This window comes from Somniosus microcephalus, chromosome 2 (genome assembly GCF_052327205.1).
Source record: "Somniosus microcephalus isolate GS21.2 chromosome 2, FLI_Smic_1.0, whole genome shotgun sequence".
In the NCBI taxonomy this organism is placed as follows: Eukaryota; Metazoa; Chordata; class Chondrichthyes; order Squaliformes; family Somniosidae; genus Somniosus; species Somniosus microcephalus.
Window position 1 is genome coordinate 116,770,831 of NC_140988.1, and position 14,960 is coordinate 116,785,790.

General features: G+C 47.0%; 1 protein-coding gene across 6 annotated transcripts in view; it reads right to left on the reverse strand.

Annotated features, from left to right (window-relative positions):
* spock3 (SPARC (osteonectin), cwcv and kazal like domains proteoglycan 3) overlaps nt 1-14,960 on the reverse strand; it is an 818,297-nt gene that overhangs the window by 613,675 nt on the left and 189,662 nt on the right. The window lies entirely within an intron of this gene.

Consider the following 14,960-nt stretch of genomic DNA (forward strand, 5'->3'; position numbering starts at 1 on the left):
CTAACTCAAAAGGCAGGTATTTTAACTGTGAAACACTACATGAAATCCTGTTATATGTGATAGGTCAAGAAAGACAAAACTTTTTTCTGATTAATAATAATTTTAAGAATTCAGGAATGTATCAGTTTTTAATGACCTTTTCATAAAAAAAGACAGATTTTACAGACAACTCACAATTTATTGTGATTCTCAGCAGATTTGCTTGTGTTCTTTTTTCTACTGCACAAGATAGCATCTGTCTAGAGCTTTGACTTGCCTCTTCTCCAGTATGCTTTCAAAAGTTAAATCACACATTTGATAATAATGACATGTTAAATAAAAGTATTTAAATTAAGAAACCAGTAAAATGAAAGCACAAAAGTTTTTGCTAAGATTTAGTAATACTGAACTTAACTTAATTTGTATTCAGAAAATGTACATTAATTTGCTTCCCTTAGTTTTTTGGATTTATAAACTGAAAGGAAGTCAATTGATATTCATTGCAGTAGAGTGGCATAAAGCCACTGCTACTTTGCTTTCACCCTTTCTGTCCCGTTTAAAATAAGAATGTCAGCAGCTCAACCTATCATTTACTTCTCAGTGTATGATGATCATGTTTATTGATCTACACATCCTTCTGAAAGGACCTAGAAGGAAAAAACTTCAAAGGGCAGCCTCGTCATGAAAATAAGCTGTAAACTGTGATCAATGTAGTAAAATCTATGTGTAGGCTCAAACCAACATAGTCTAAATTTTCTGTCAATTGAATGGCTAAATGTTGGATGATATTCTGTAAAAAAATACCTGTCAAACCTATCCCGTACAATGGATTATATCATAAAAAGGAAACAAGCCGCAGACAGACTTAACAATAAAATGTTTATGTATCCATAGCGAAGGAGTAGATGTACAAGCTGCAATTAGTAAAGGATAGCTGCTCACAGCTCTTGGTGCTTCAAATGCTACTGCAAGCCTCTGTACTGGGGCAAATGTGAATGATTGACAGCAACTTGCATTAGTACAAATTGGACTGTGCCTTCTTCTGAATTGTTTTCTTTTCCTGCGCTGTTTTGATAGAATGCTAGACACTACTGCAGCTACTAAATTATATAACCACAGACTGGTTAAATTACAAACTCTGCAATGCATCAAACATTTGCATCAAAATGAGATCTTACTGTATGCCTAGTATAATTATGTATATATGTATGTGTATGAGATGCATGCATCAGACTTTACGCTTTCAGCCCTGATTTCCCAACTGTGCATGCTGCTCATGAGGCCCCATGCCAAGCCTTGGATAATTTATCCAAGTCTATTTTACTCAGAAACAAGTTAGATGAGAGATTTTTGATTAATAATATGTTTCTGCAGCTTAATCTTACCTATTAACAAAGATATTGGCCCAGAAATTCGGGTCTCCACAGGCGAGTACGCACGGGGTACTCACCCGTAAGCCCAATGGAAGTGCTGGTTTCGTGCATGCACTGTGCATGCGCGGGAAACCGGCACGTCCGTTCCCCTGAAAGAAGGGGTTCAGAAGTCGAACGCATGCACAGGAGAGGCTGCGCGTGCGCATCGAACTTACGTTATTTTTGCAGGTTTTCCCGGGAGGGTAAGTCTCCATGTAAAAAGCAGTCGCAAGGCTTGCTTTTTACAAGGTAAGTGGTGAATTGATTAAAATTAAAACATTTTTTCCACAGGTTTATTATTTTTAAATACTTTAAAGGTAAGTTTATTTTTAGCCCCGTTAGAAAATGTAATTTTTTTTTCAAAAATTTTAATTATTGTTTAAAAGTTATTTCATGTAAATTATAGATTATTTTTAAAATGTGATTAAAAAAAAAATTATTTGAAGATTTAGTGATGTTTTGGGGCTTATATATATAGGTTTGCAAGGTCTTCCTGTCAAACTTATGAATGAAGAATTCCCTGGTACCATTGGCTCTCCATGGCCCACGTGCTCCAAGGGGACGCATCGAACTAACTGCGCCCCTGGGATACGCAAGCACTGTGCGCGGGCAGTTGGAGGGGGCCCAGGATCGGAATCCCACGCGGGCCCACAGCTCAACAGCCGGCACAGTAGGTAAGGGCAGGTCTAGGGGCTTGCACCCGCGGGAAGCCCCCGACCTGAATTTCTGGGCCGTTATTTTGACCGGTATTATAAAATAGTTAATGTAAGAAAATTGACTAATTTTGGTCTGTAACTGTTGGATTTGTAAAGCATTTTACGTAGAAACAGATGATAGGAGCAGGAGTAGGCCATTCGGCCCCTCGAGCCTGTTTCGCCATTTAATTAGATCATGGCTGATCATCCAAATTCAGTACTCTGTCCCTGCTTTCTCCCCATATCCCTTGATCCCTTTAGCCTTAAGAAATATATCTAACTGCTTCTTGAATCTATATATATAAAGGAGTCGATCTGTCTGTCCTTCTGTCTGTCTGTCCTCGGGTGTGCGTCTGTCCGGCTATGCGCTCGAAAGTTATAGAGCGTACCTATGCGCGCGTTACCTCCGAAGAAAGCTTACACTTCCGGGACGCTGGTAAGCATATTTACTTTTCGGTCGGACGAAAATTGTTCGCGCCTTATGCAAAAAACCTTCAAAATTAAACTCATTATCTGCTAGCATTGATTGACTAACGTCAAGGTTCGACCAATCCTGTGCCGTCACGATTGACCAATCCTACAGTACACTCCCCTGATGGTTGGCCAATCGGTGTGTGTGTGTGTGTGTGGGCGGGACTAATCGTTTTCATCTCGGGGATCTGGCAGCCATTGTTTCAGTGCCATGACTTCAGCTTCCAGCTCAAACTACTTTGAAAGTTAGTATCTCTTTTAAAAATAACATAAGATTTACCAAAAACGTTTTATAAGTACTTTCACGTTCATCTTTCAAGGTATTAAAAGGTAGAAATGTTGCCGGCAGCAGATTGAGAGAGGGACACAGACAGGGCCCAAAAGCCTGGGACTCGATTTAAAATGTTGCCCGGCCCCAGATTCACAGAGGGACACAGAGGCCCCAAAGCCTCGCACTCGATTTAAACCGCCCGGCCCAAAACAGCCCTGGCAAAGCCGGGCTCCCCCCAGATAGTATCTATATATATAAATCGGTCCTTCTGTCTGTCTGTCCTTCTGTCTGTCTGCACGTGTGCGTCTGGGCGGCTATGCGCTCGAAAGTTACAGGGCGTACCTACGCGTGCGTTACGTCGAAAGAAAGCTTACCTTTCCAAAATGGTTTTAAGCGTATTTACGTTTCGGCCGGGTTAAAATCACGCCCGCGGTATCCGAAAAACCTTAACGTTCCGCTCATTAGCATCTCATTATCCGCTCATTAGCGACAGAGTGACCTCGAGGTCAACCAATCGTACGCCGGCTTGCTGCCGCGTGCGGCCGGGCCCTCCTACGGTCGAGTGACGGGACGATTGACCAATCCTACGCTTTGGTCACCTGACGGTCGACCAATCGGTGCGTGTGTGGGCGGGCCTTATCGTTCTGAACCGAGGTGAGTAGCCGCCATCTTGCTTCCATTCTTTTTCCTGCTTTCTGCGTCTTTCTTTTCAAATATACATTTCCAGCAAAATAAAATTGCATTTATTAAATTGTTTTAAAATAAATCACTCATTTGTAAATATTTTATCTAACCTGAAGATTCTTTTTCCTACCATTCCCTGTTTTTTTCTTAGGCCTGAAAGCCTGGGCCTTTCTTGCCCAGCCAGGCCCGAGCTAGGTAATTGGGCTGCTGCTAAGCTCCTCACCCACCCACGCCCCCCCCGTGTCACGTTTCCCAGGGCAACGGTGTCAGCCACGAGGGTCAGGGTGCGCGCGCAGCAGGAGCAGGTGAGACTCTGTTCCGCGCTCGGCTCGGGCGGGGGGGGGGGGGCGGGGCTCTCGAGAGTGCGGATCTCGGCCTTGGTGAGCGGGAAGGGTTACCCCGGCAACGGGAGTGAGGGGCGGCTGGGGCTTGGAGAGCGGGGCTCTCGGGAGTGCGGGGCGGGCTCGGAGAGCGGGGCTCTCGGGAGTGCGGGGCGGCTGGGGCTTCGAGAGCGGGGCTCTGAGAGCGGGGCTCTCGAGAGTGCGGGGCGGGGCGGCGCGGCAGGCTTACCCCGGCAACCGGGTGTGGCCGTCTCTCAGCCTCAAGCCCTCCCTTCCTCCCTCCCCCCCTTCCCCTCCCTCTCCCTTCCCCCCCTCCCCATCCTCCCCCCGCCCCTCCCCCCCTCCCTTCGCCCTCCCTTCCCCCCCGCCCCGTCCCCTCCCTTCCCCCCCTGCCCTCCCTTCCCCCCCTGCCCTCCCTTCCCCCCCAGTCTCTCTCTCTCTTCCCCCCAGTCGCTCTCTCTCTACCCCCCAGTCGCTGTCTCTCTTCCCCCCAGTCGCTCTCTCTCTTCCCCCCCAGTCGCTCTCTCTCTTCCCCCCCAGTCGCTCTCTCTCTTCCCCCCCAGTCGCGCTCTCTCTCTCTCTCTCTCCTCCCTCCCCCCCCCCCCCCCAGTCGCTCTCTCTCTCTCTTCCAACAACAACATGCCCTCGAAAAAGCCTCGGCACCGCCGGGCACTTCAGCTGGTCTATATATATATAAACGGATACTTCTGTCTATGTCTGTCTGTCTGTCCTCACATGTGCGTCTGTCCGGCTATGCGCTCGAAAGTTATAGAGCGTACCTACGCGCGCGTTACCTCCAAAGAAAGCTTACGCTTCCGGGACGGTCGTAAGCGTATTTACTTTTCGGTCGGATGAAAATTGTTCGCGCCTTATGCAAAAAACCTTCAAAATTAAACTCATTATCTGCTACTTAGCATTGATTGACTGACGTCAAGGTTCGGCCAATCCTGTGCCGTCACAATTGACCAATCCTACAGTACAGTCCCCTGATGGTTGACCAATCAGTGTGTGTGTGTGGGCGGGATTAATCGTTTTCATCTCTGGGATGTGCCAGCCATTGTTTCACTGCTTCCAGCTCCAACTACTCTCCTTATCCAGCTTTGAAAAAGTTAGTATCTCTTTTAAAAATAACATAACATTTACCAAAAACGTTTTATAAGTACTTTCACTTTCATCTTTCAAGGTATTAAAAGGTAGAAATGTTGCCCGGCAGCAGATTCACAAAGGGACAGAGAGACAGGGCCCAAAAGCCTGGGACTCGATTTAAAATGTTGCCCGGCAGCAGATTCACAGAGGACACAGTGAGGCCCCAAAGCCTGGCACTCGATTTAAACCTCCCGGCCCAAAACAGCCCTGGCAAAGCCGGGCTCCCCCAGCTAGTATTTAATAAGTTAGCCTCAACTGCCTTTTGTGGTAGAGAATTCCAGAGGTTCACCACTCTGTGGGTGAAGAAATTCCTCCTCATCTCAATCCTAAATGGCTTACCCCTTATCCTTAGACTGTGACCCCTGGTTCTGGACTCCCCCACCATCAGGAACATCCTTCCTGCATCTAGTCTGTCTAGTCCTGTTAGAATTGTATAAGTTTCAATGAGATCCCCTCTCATTCTTCTAAACTCTAGGGAATATAAGCCTAATCGACCCAATCTCTCTTCATACATCATTCCTGCCATTCCAGGTATCAGTCTGGTGAATTTTCGCTACACTCCCTCCATGGCAAGAACATCTTTCCTCAGATAAGGCGACCAAAACTGCACACAATACTCAAGGTGTGGTCTCACCAAGGCCCTGTACAACTGCAGCAAGACATCCTTGCTCCTGTACTCGAATCCTCTCGCTATAAAGGCCAACATACCATTTGCCTTCTTAACCGCCTGCATTCTTAACTTCAGCGACTGGTGCACAAGGACACCTAGGTCTAGTTGCACTTCCCCTTTTCCCAATCTATTGCCGTTCAGATAATAATCTGTCTTCCTGTTTTTGCCACCAAAGTGGATAACCTCACATTCATCCACATTATACTGCATCTGCCATGCATCTGCCCAATCACCCAAACTGTCCAAATCATACTGGAGTTTCTCTGCATCCTCTTCACAGCACACACGCCCACCCAGCTTTGTGTCGTCTGCAAACTTGGAGATATTACATCTAGTTCCCTCGTCTAGGTCATTAACATATATTGTGAATAGCAGGGGTCCTAGCACCGATTCCTGTGGTACCCCACTAGTCACTGCCTGCCACTCGGAAAAAGACCCATTTATTCCAACTCTTTGCTTCCTGTCTGCCAACCAGTTCTCTATCCAAGTCAATACCTTGCCCCCAGTCCAATGTGCTTTAACTTTGCACGCCAATCTCTTATGCGGGACCTTATGGAAAGCCTTCTGAAAGACCACATCCACTGGTTCTCCCTTATCTATTCTTCCAGTTACATCCTGAAAAATTCCAGTAGATTAGTCAAGCATGATTTACCTTTTGTAAATCCACTTTGTCTGATCCTGCCACTGTTTTCCAAGTGCTCTGCTATTACATCTTTTATAATGGACTCTGGCATTTCCCCCACTACCGATGTCAGGCTTACCGGTCTATAATTCCCCGTTTTCTGTCTACCACCTTTTTAAATAGTGGGGTTACATTAGCTACCCTCCAATCCAAGGGAACTATTCCAGAGTCTATAGAATTTTGGAAGATGACCAGCAATGCATCTACTATTTCTAGGGCCACTTCCTTAAGTAACCTAGGATGTTGATTATCAGGCCCTAGGGATTTATCGGCCTTCAATGCCATCAATTTCCCTAACACCATTTCCCTACAAATACTGATTTCATTCGATTCCTCCCTCTCATTAGTGTAAGATGGCCTGATCTCTAGTTGGTTCCTCGACATATTGGTCCAGGAAACCATCCCGTATACACTCTAGGAATTCCTAGATTAGCCCAATCTATATGTAGATTAAAGTCACCCATGATAACTGCTGTGCCCTTATTGCACGTGCCTCTAATTTCCCGTTTAATGCCATCCCCTACCTCAGCATTACTGTTTGGGGGTCTGTATACAACTCCCACTAATGTTTTCTGCCCCTTGGTATTTCTCAGCTCTACCCATGCAGATTCCACATCATCAGAGCTAATATCCTTCCTTACTGTTGTGTTAATCTCCTCTTTAACCAGCAATGCTACCCCACCTCCTTTTCTTTTTTGCCTGTCCTTCCTGAATATTGAATACCCCTGGATGTTGAATTCCCAGCCTTGGTCACCCTGGAGCCATGTCTCCATAATTCCACTTACATCATATCCGTTTACATCTATTTGCGCAGCTAATTCATCCACCTTATTACGAATGCTCCTCGCATCAAGACACAAAGTCTTCAGGCTTGTTTTTTTAACACTCTTAGTCCTTTTAGAATTATTATTTACTGTAGCCCTGTTTGATTTACACCCTTGATTTCTCTGCCTTCCACTTTTGCTTTTCTCCTTCCTGTCTTTTGTTTCTATCTTTGCTTCCCTTTCCTCTGTCTCGCTGCACAGGTTCCCAACCCCCTGCCATTTTAGTTTAAACCCTCCCCAGCAGTACTAGCAAACACTCCCCCTAGGTCATCGGTCCCGGTCACGCCCAGGTGCAAACTGTCCAGTTTGTAAATCATTTTGCAGAGCAATTAGATCACATATGTCTGTGTTGTGATTAAGAGATTTCAATGCCAATTAAGATTTCAGTTTTGGGTGCAAGACTATCTTGAGGAGGTAGCTTCACCTTGGGTTTCAAATTCCTGTAAATGCAAGATAACCTCAATAATCATGGTGTGTATTGCTTAAACTTTGAAATTGAAATTTTAGAAATAGTCAGGTTTGCTGGGTCACTTTTACATTTTTTATGCTGGTAAAGATCCAATAGGATCACAAATCTTTACACTGAGAATTCAGCAAACATTCAACATATGGAGTGTCACAGTGACAGGGCCCTCACTGCTGCCCCCATGTTTCATCAGTCCCTATATACTTCAGGCAGGACCTAGTGTAATTGCTATTATTCTGTAAACTATTTCTTTGATTTTTAAACTAAACTTTAGTGAAAATATATTTTAAAATATAGTATTGAAAATTTTGCCACCATTTGAATGCAAATATGTATGTGCCCTGCACCACTTTTCCCCAATTTGGAAATGGTACTTAGCTGGGAGCATAATTTGGTGCTGTCAATTTACACTGCTCTGCAAGTAAACACTATCCACAAACAGCATAATGATGCCACACAATTATCTAGATTTTTTTGACTTAAAACTCAATGGGGGTAAAATTTGGTTGCTTTGTGCCTCCCATTAGTGCCCTAAGAGGGTGCTAATGGGGCACAAAGCAACTAGCGCCTCCTGTGAAATTCAGCGGGAGGTTAGCAGCAGTGGTAATCGGTAGCGCCCCGTGGCGCTGTGCCGCCGATGACGTCATCACCATGCACAGCGCCCCACTCGCGATCTTCAGGAGCACCCCCTGACTTACCGCCGGACGCTATGTCCGATGGGGTCAGGAGGGTGTACCTGTGGCCGGGGAAGTGCTATTTAAAGGCGAGGTGCTGGGCGGCCATTTTTGTTGCTGGCCTCTTGGGGCACTACGACTCAATTTCCGTTGCGGGGGCGCTAATTTTTCCGAGTAGCGCCCCGGCGAAGTTTGCGCCCCCTCAATTTTTAGCCCAATAAATCTCTAATTTTGCTTTTCATTGTGGCATCCTGTGACAATGGAAATGCTAAGAGCCTTTATACAGAACCATGTCAAAGAAAATTCTAAGCAATAATGAGCTCTGCAGAAAAGGAATATGTACTTTCTTTGTACTTAAATTAAACTTCAGTACATCGGGTAGTGCATTTCAGAGTACTCCTTCTGTACTTTATTTTGGGTATCCTTCCATGGGAGGAATTCTACGCATCATACAAATCATCAATGTGAATTGTACAGAATGTTTATGAATTTATAGATCTCTGCCGCTTTCTCCCGGCTCTATTGGCTGTATGCACGGGCGTGTTTTGAGAGGGCGGTAAGAGGAGCAGTGATGTCCAAAATCACTGAGTGTGCATCAATTTGGCGTTGCACACTGATTGACGATACTTGTGGCGAGAGCAGGCAACGGCAGCACTACCAACCTGCCCAATATAGCGGCCGCAACGTTCGCACCGGAAGTGGGCGGAAGCGAGGCGGCCACCATTTTTTCTTCAAAACCAGCCTTAACGGCTGGTGCTAAAGGTTCGAATTTCAGGCCCAAGTATTTATCCAATTCCCATTTAAAAGATACTACTGAAACTGCTTCAACCACCCTTTCAGGCAGTGCATTCCAGATCATAACTCGCTGAATAAAAAAAAGTTCTCTTCATCTCACCTCTGGTGCTTTTGCTAATTATCCTAAATCTGTGTCCTTTGGTTACTGACTCTTCTGTCACTAGAAACAGTTTCTCCTTATTTACTCTATCAAAAGACTTCATGATTTTGAATACATCTATTAAATCTCCCCTTAACCTTCTCTGCTCTCAGGAGAACAATCCCAGCTTCTCTAGTCTCTCCAAATAACTGAAGTCCCTCATCCCTGGTATTATTCGAGTAAATCTCCTCTGCACCCTTTCCAAGACCTTGACATCTTTCTTAAAGTATGGTGCATAGAATTGGACATAATACTCCAGCTGAAGTCTAACCAGTGTTTTACACAGGTTTAGCATAACTTCCTTACTTTTGTACCCTATGGCCCACAAATTGGGCTACTTACCGCCACCCATTAATGCTGTAATCCTGAAAGAAATGGCGGCTGCCGCTCTAACGCCCGCCTCTGGTGCGGGACTCGGCGGCTGTCATTTTGGTGAGGTCCATAGCACTGCCGATAGCATCGCTGGCCCGGGACATGCAAATATGGAGAGCGTGAGGTCAGTTGGCGTGCAACTCAACTTAATGCCACACTCTGCGAACTTGGACCTTTGCGCTGAATTTAGCACTGGGTCCTAAGCTCGCTCTGAAAAGTGAGCGCGAAGCAGACTGACAGTGACACTGTCAGCACTTATTAAAGGGACACACACATCTTTCAGGTAAGTTTGTATTTAAGCTTTTGAACTGGATTTTTAATATTTTATTGAAATATTGGCTTGGTGCAATACATGCTGAAAATTTTAAGTGTACAGGGAGTGCAGGCAGTGTTGTTGGATGCTTGAAAGGCCTCAGATGGTAAAGGAAGGCCTCCAAGAAGACAGAAAATGCTGCAGGTCAGGCAACATCCATGGAGAGAGAAACAAAGTTCACGTCTCAGGTCGAGATGCTGTCTGACCGGCTGAGTATTTCCAGCATTTCCTGCTGTCATTTCAGATTTCCAGCATTCGCCCGCAGAGGGAAGAGGAAGACGCAGAGGAGGAAGACGCAGAGAGAGGAGAAAGAGGAAGAAGAAGGAAGGATGCAACCCAGACAGCCCCTTTCTGGCCGGGATATCCGGGATGGAATCATCTGCTTGCAGTACCAGTGGCCACAACCCCAATTCCCCTTTTAACATTTGTCCCACACCTTACCTTCCATCTGTTGCTGACTATCACAATGTCCTCTTGGCCACAATGCTGAAATAAAAGCCACCACAAGGCAAACTTTCCAATCCAACTTTAAACATCTATCCATCTAATATGACATCAAGAAATCAACTAATTACCCTTATGCATTCCCTTAGTGACTGTCTTGTGTGTGGCTCTGCCTATCCTACTGATGTTACGCAATGCTCCCCCAGTGGCTGCAGCATGGCTAGTGGAAGGCTGCTGACTTTCAGTAGAGAAGACTGCAGATAGCCTTGCAAATCAACCTTGAGGAGCTGGTGGTTGGGAGTGTGAAATCAAGTGACAGTGTTTCTTCTTCTTCTTCTTCACTCTCCTCTCCCTCTTCTTGGTCAACCAGTGGTTGGGCAGCCTGCATTTCTTGGGTGTGTGAAATGAGGAAGGCACAAGGGTGGGGTTGTGGTGAGGGGAGAGCAGGAAAGTAAGAGGTGCATGCGAGAAGGAGAACAACATATAAGGATACCAGTATCTTGTATCCCTTCTGCCCCACCGCTGGCCAATGGCGAGCACCGTCTCCTCCAAGGTGCTGAGGTGAAGCTAGGAATGGGAGGTGTGCCTTTGGTACAGATTGTTGGTAGGTGAGTGATTGCCAGGGGTGGGGAAGTGTTCGTGCATTAAGAAGTGTGCAAGGCTAGTGATGCAGATGGTAGGAGATGGCTTTTGAGGATGCATCCACTGACCTTGACCAGTGGCCTGAGGTTATGAAGCTTCTTTGGACACTGGAGCTAGGTAGTGGGACCCACACTACTGGCAGTGACGGCCTCGGTGATCTGGTCCCACATCTTTCTCTCTGGAGTGCCTCCTGGCCCCCTGTGGGTAGAGGTCCTCTCTTGCAGAGCTGGCCCCCTGCACAAAGCTGTAGTGCTGCATGCGAGCCCCTGGCTTGCTGAGCTATGTGTTAGTGCTGATGCACTTTTCCCATTTTTTTTTTTTTTTTAAGTGCGGAAGGCAATTCAGCTTGAAGAGCTGAGGACTGCCATTTGGGAATTATTTTAAATGGTTTTTTTTTTTCAGAAGGCAGTTGAGCTCTAAGGGCTAAAAACTGCCTATTTTTAAATGATTTTTTTTCATTTTAGAAGGCAGTTCCCCTTTAAGGGACTGCATTGCTTTCTAAAATGACAGACTTGCTGTTCTTGCTGCAATGACACTACAGTTGGGCTACATTGGGCCTCCTGCTGGGACTACCACAAGGAGAACCGGACTTGCACAGTGAGTTTAGCGCTGCGTTAATGTTAATTAGGAAGCAGCGACATTAATTTTGGCACCGTTAACTGCGGCCCGCGGTGCCACCAACAGGTTTCCAGAACTCTTGAATTTCTAGGCCTGTGGCTCGATTTATAAAGCCAATGATAGCATGTGCTTTTTTAACATCTTTATCAGCTTGTTCTGCTACCTTCAAAGATTTATGTATGTGAACCCCCGGGTCACTCTGTTCCTGCACCCTATTTAAATTGTACCATTTTGTTAATATTGCCTCTCCTCATTCTTCCTTTAAAAATGCACCACTTACTTTTCTGCATAAATTTCACCAGTCTGTCCATGTCTTCCTGAAGTCTGTTACTATCCTTCTCACTGTTTACTACTTTTCTGATTTGCGTCAAGCTGCAAACTTTGAATTTATGCCCTGTATACCCAATTTCAGGTCATTAATATATATCAAAAAGAGCAGTGGTCCTAATACCAACCCCTGGGGGACACCACTATATATTTCCCTCCAGTCTGAAAAACTACCGTTCACCAGTACTCTCTGCTTCTATCTCTTAGCCAATTTTGTATCCACGCAACCACTGCCCCTTTAATCCTTCAATTTTTCTAACAAGTCTATTATGTGGTACTTTATCAAACACCTTTTAAAACTCCATATACACATCATCAACTACACTACCCTCATTGACCCTCTCTGTTACTTCATCAAACATGATTTGCCTTTAACACATCTGTGCTAGCTGTCATTGCTTAACCCATGTTTTTCTTCTTTAGAACTGATTATTCAGGCTGATTTGTTTCATGACATGTAGTTATGCTTTATTTCTATTTTTGAGTATGACCATCTGGAAGCAAATTAAAAAAAAAACTGCTAAAAAATATCCAGTTGTAGGAACAGAGGTTCCTATCTGAATAAAGGTATTCGACTCGATGAATCAAATCAACAGGTTTTAATGAACAACGAAGTTAACAGGGAAACTACTGGAGAAACAGTACACAAGTCTGATCAGCTTGCTGGGCACTCGACAACTGCTGGAACATTCTGGAAGCTGACGTCATGACGTCATCGCGTTCTTCGCGCCACTGGCGGTCACGTGATCGGCGTCATGACGTCATCACGTGGAGTGCAGGAAAATACAATACAGTACAGTTAACAGGCAGTTTAAAGGTGCAGTCCGCGGCTGCACTACACTGTAGTTAAAGGGATTATTACTAATTGTTCTGAGACCCTTGGTGGCTCCGCCACAGGCGCCCCCCCAGAATCCACTTTAACAGACAGTGTCAACCGAGCAGGAGGTTTAATGATCCTGGCCGAACGACGACGAAAATCCGCAGCGGAAACGGAGCGTTGGTAGACGAACCAGTGCCGGGTTGCAGCAGAAGCGGCGCCTTGGGCGAGGCAGAAATGGTAGTCAGAGGTACAGGTGTGTCTGAGGCCGAATCGGGCTGTTTGACGGTGGGCTGGTGCACGGCTGGTCTGGCGGTCAACGGCGGTCGGCCGCGGCGAGGCAGTTGGGCAGCCACGACAGGCTCACTCCGATCTAGGTGGGCTGGTTTAAGCCGGTCGATAGAGATGGTATTGGACTTGCCACCGACTTAGACTGTGAAAAACTTTTCCCCTGATGAGATGACACGAAACGGTCCGGTATAAGGCGGCTTGAGCGGGTCTCTGTGCCCGTCCTGTCTAATAAAGACATAGTCCGAACTCATGAGTTCTGTCGGGACATGAGGCCTCTGCAGGTCATGATGCGAGGTTGGGATAGGCAGGAAATTCCTGGCCGCCTTCTGATGTAGCAGGAGCTGTTGAGCTGCAGACCATGGTTCGTTGTGTGGAGGGAGAAAGTCACCTGGCACTCTGAGTGTCTGGCCATAAACCAGCTCAGCCGATGAAGACTGGAGATCCTCCTTTGGGGCTGTCCGGAGGCCTAGCATCACCCATGGGAGCCTGTCCACCCAGTTGGGTCCCCTCAAGCTGGCACGGAGAGACGCTTTGAGAGACCGATGGAACCTTTCGCACAGACCATTCGCCTGCGGATGGTACGCGGTGGTACGGTGCAGCTTGGTACCCAGGCCCTGTGCCACTGCGTTCCACAGCTCTGATGTGAATTGCGGACCACGGTCCGAGATGTCAGATGGCACCCCAAACCGAGCCACCCACGACGAAAGAAACGCCCTGGAGACGTCTGCTGCAGTGGTAGCGGCCAAGGGAATCGCCTCTGGCCACCTGGTGGTCCAGTCTACCACCGTCAGGAGGTGTGTGAATCCTCGTGACCCGGGAAGGGGACCTACTAAGTTCACGTGAACGTGGTCAAAGCGGCGCTCAGGCACCGGGAAGTTGGCCACTGGAGCCTTGACGTGACGGTGGACTTTGGATTTTTGACATTCGACGCAATTATTTGTCCAGTCCCGGACGTCCAAATGCATGCCTTTCCAAACAAATTTGCGGGACATGAGCCATTGAGAAGCCCGCATCCCCGGGTGAGATAACCCATGGATTGCCTGGAATACTTTCTTGCGCCATTCGACCGGCACAATGGGCTGGGGCACTCCCATGGATGTGTCGCACAAGAGTGTGGTTCCTGCCGCTTGAAATGGCACGTCTGCAACCTGCCAACTGGAAGGCGTGGTCCTAAACGCTTGTACCTCTGGGTCTGCCAGTTGATCCTCTGCCAGTCCAGCGAAATCGATGCCCAGGTGGACTGCCTGGACTGGAGCCCGGGAAAGGCAATCCGCCACGAGATTATCCTTGCCTGACACGTGCCGCAAATCCGTTGTGAATTCGGATATAAACGTGAGGTGGCGCTGCTGCCGAGCTGACCAAGGTTCCACCGTTTTGGCCATGGCGAAGGTGAGCGGCTTGTGGTCCATGAATGCAATGAACAGACGGCCTTCTAGAAGGAAACGGAAATGCCGGATGGCCAAAAACAGGGCTAGCAACTCTGTCAAAAGTGCTATACTTTTGCTCGTTCTTGCGCAGTTGGCGGCTGAAAAAGGCTAACGGCTGCCAACTCCCGTCGACCCACTGCTCTTGAACTGCTCCGATGGCGTAGTCGGAGGCATCCGTAGTGAGGGCGACAGTCGCGCCCGGGAATGGGTGTGTGAGCATAGTTGCATCTGCCAACGCCGCCTTGGTAACGCGGAACGCCTGGTCCATTTGCAGTGTCCAAGTGAGAACATCCTTGCCCGACTTTCCTTTTAGTGCTTCGTACAGAGGTTGCATTAACCGGGCCGCCTTGGGGATGAAACGATGATAAAAATTTACCATCCCCAAGAACTCTTGCAGGGGTTTGACTGTGTGAGGCCGCGGGAATGCGGTAACTGCCTCTACCTTGGTGGCTAGCGGGAT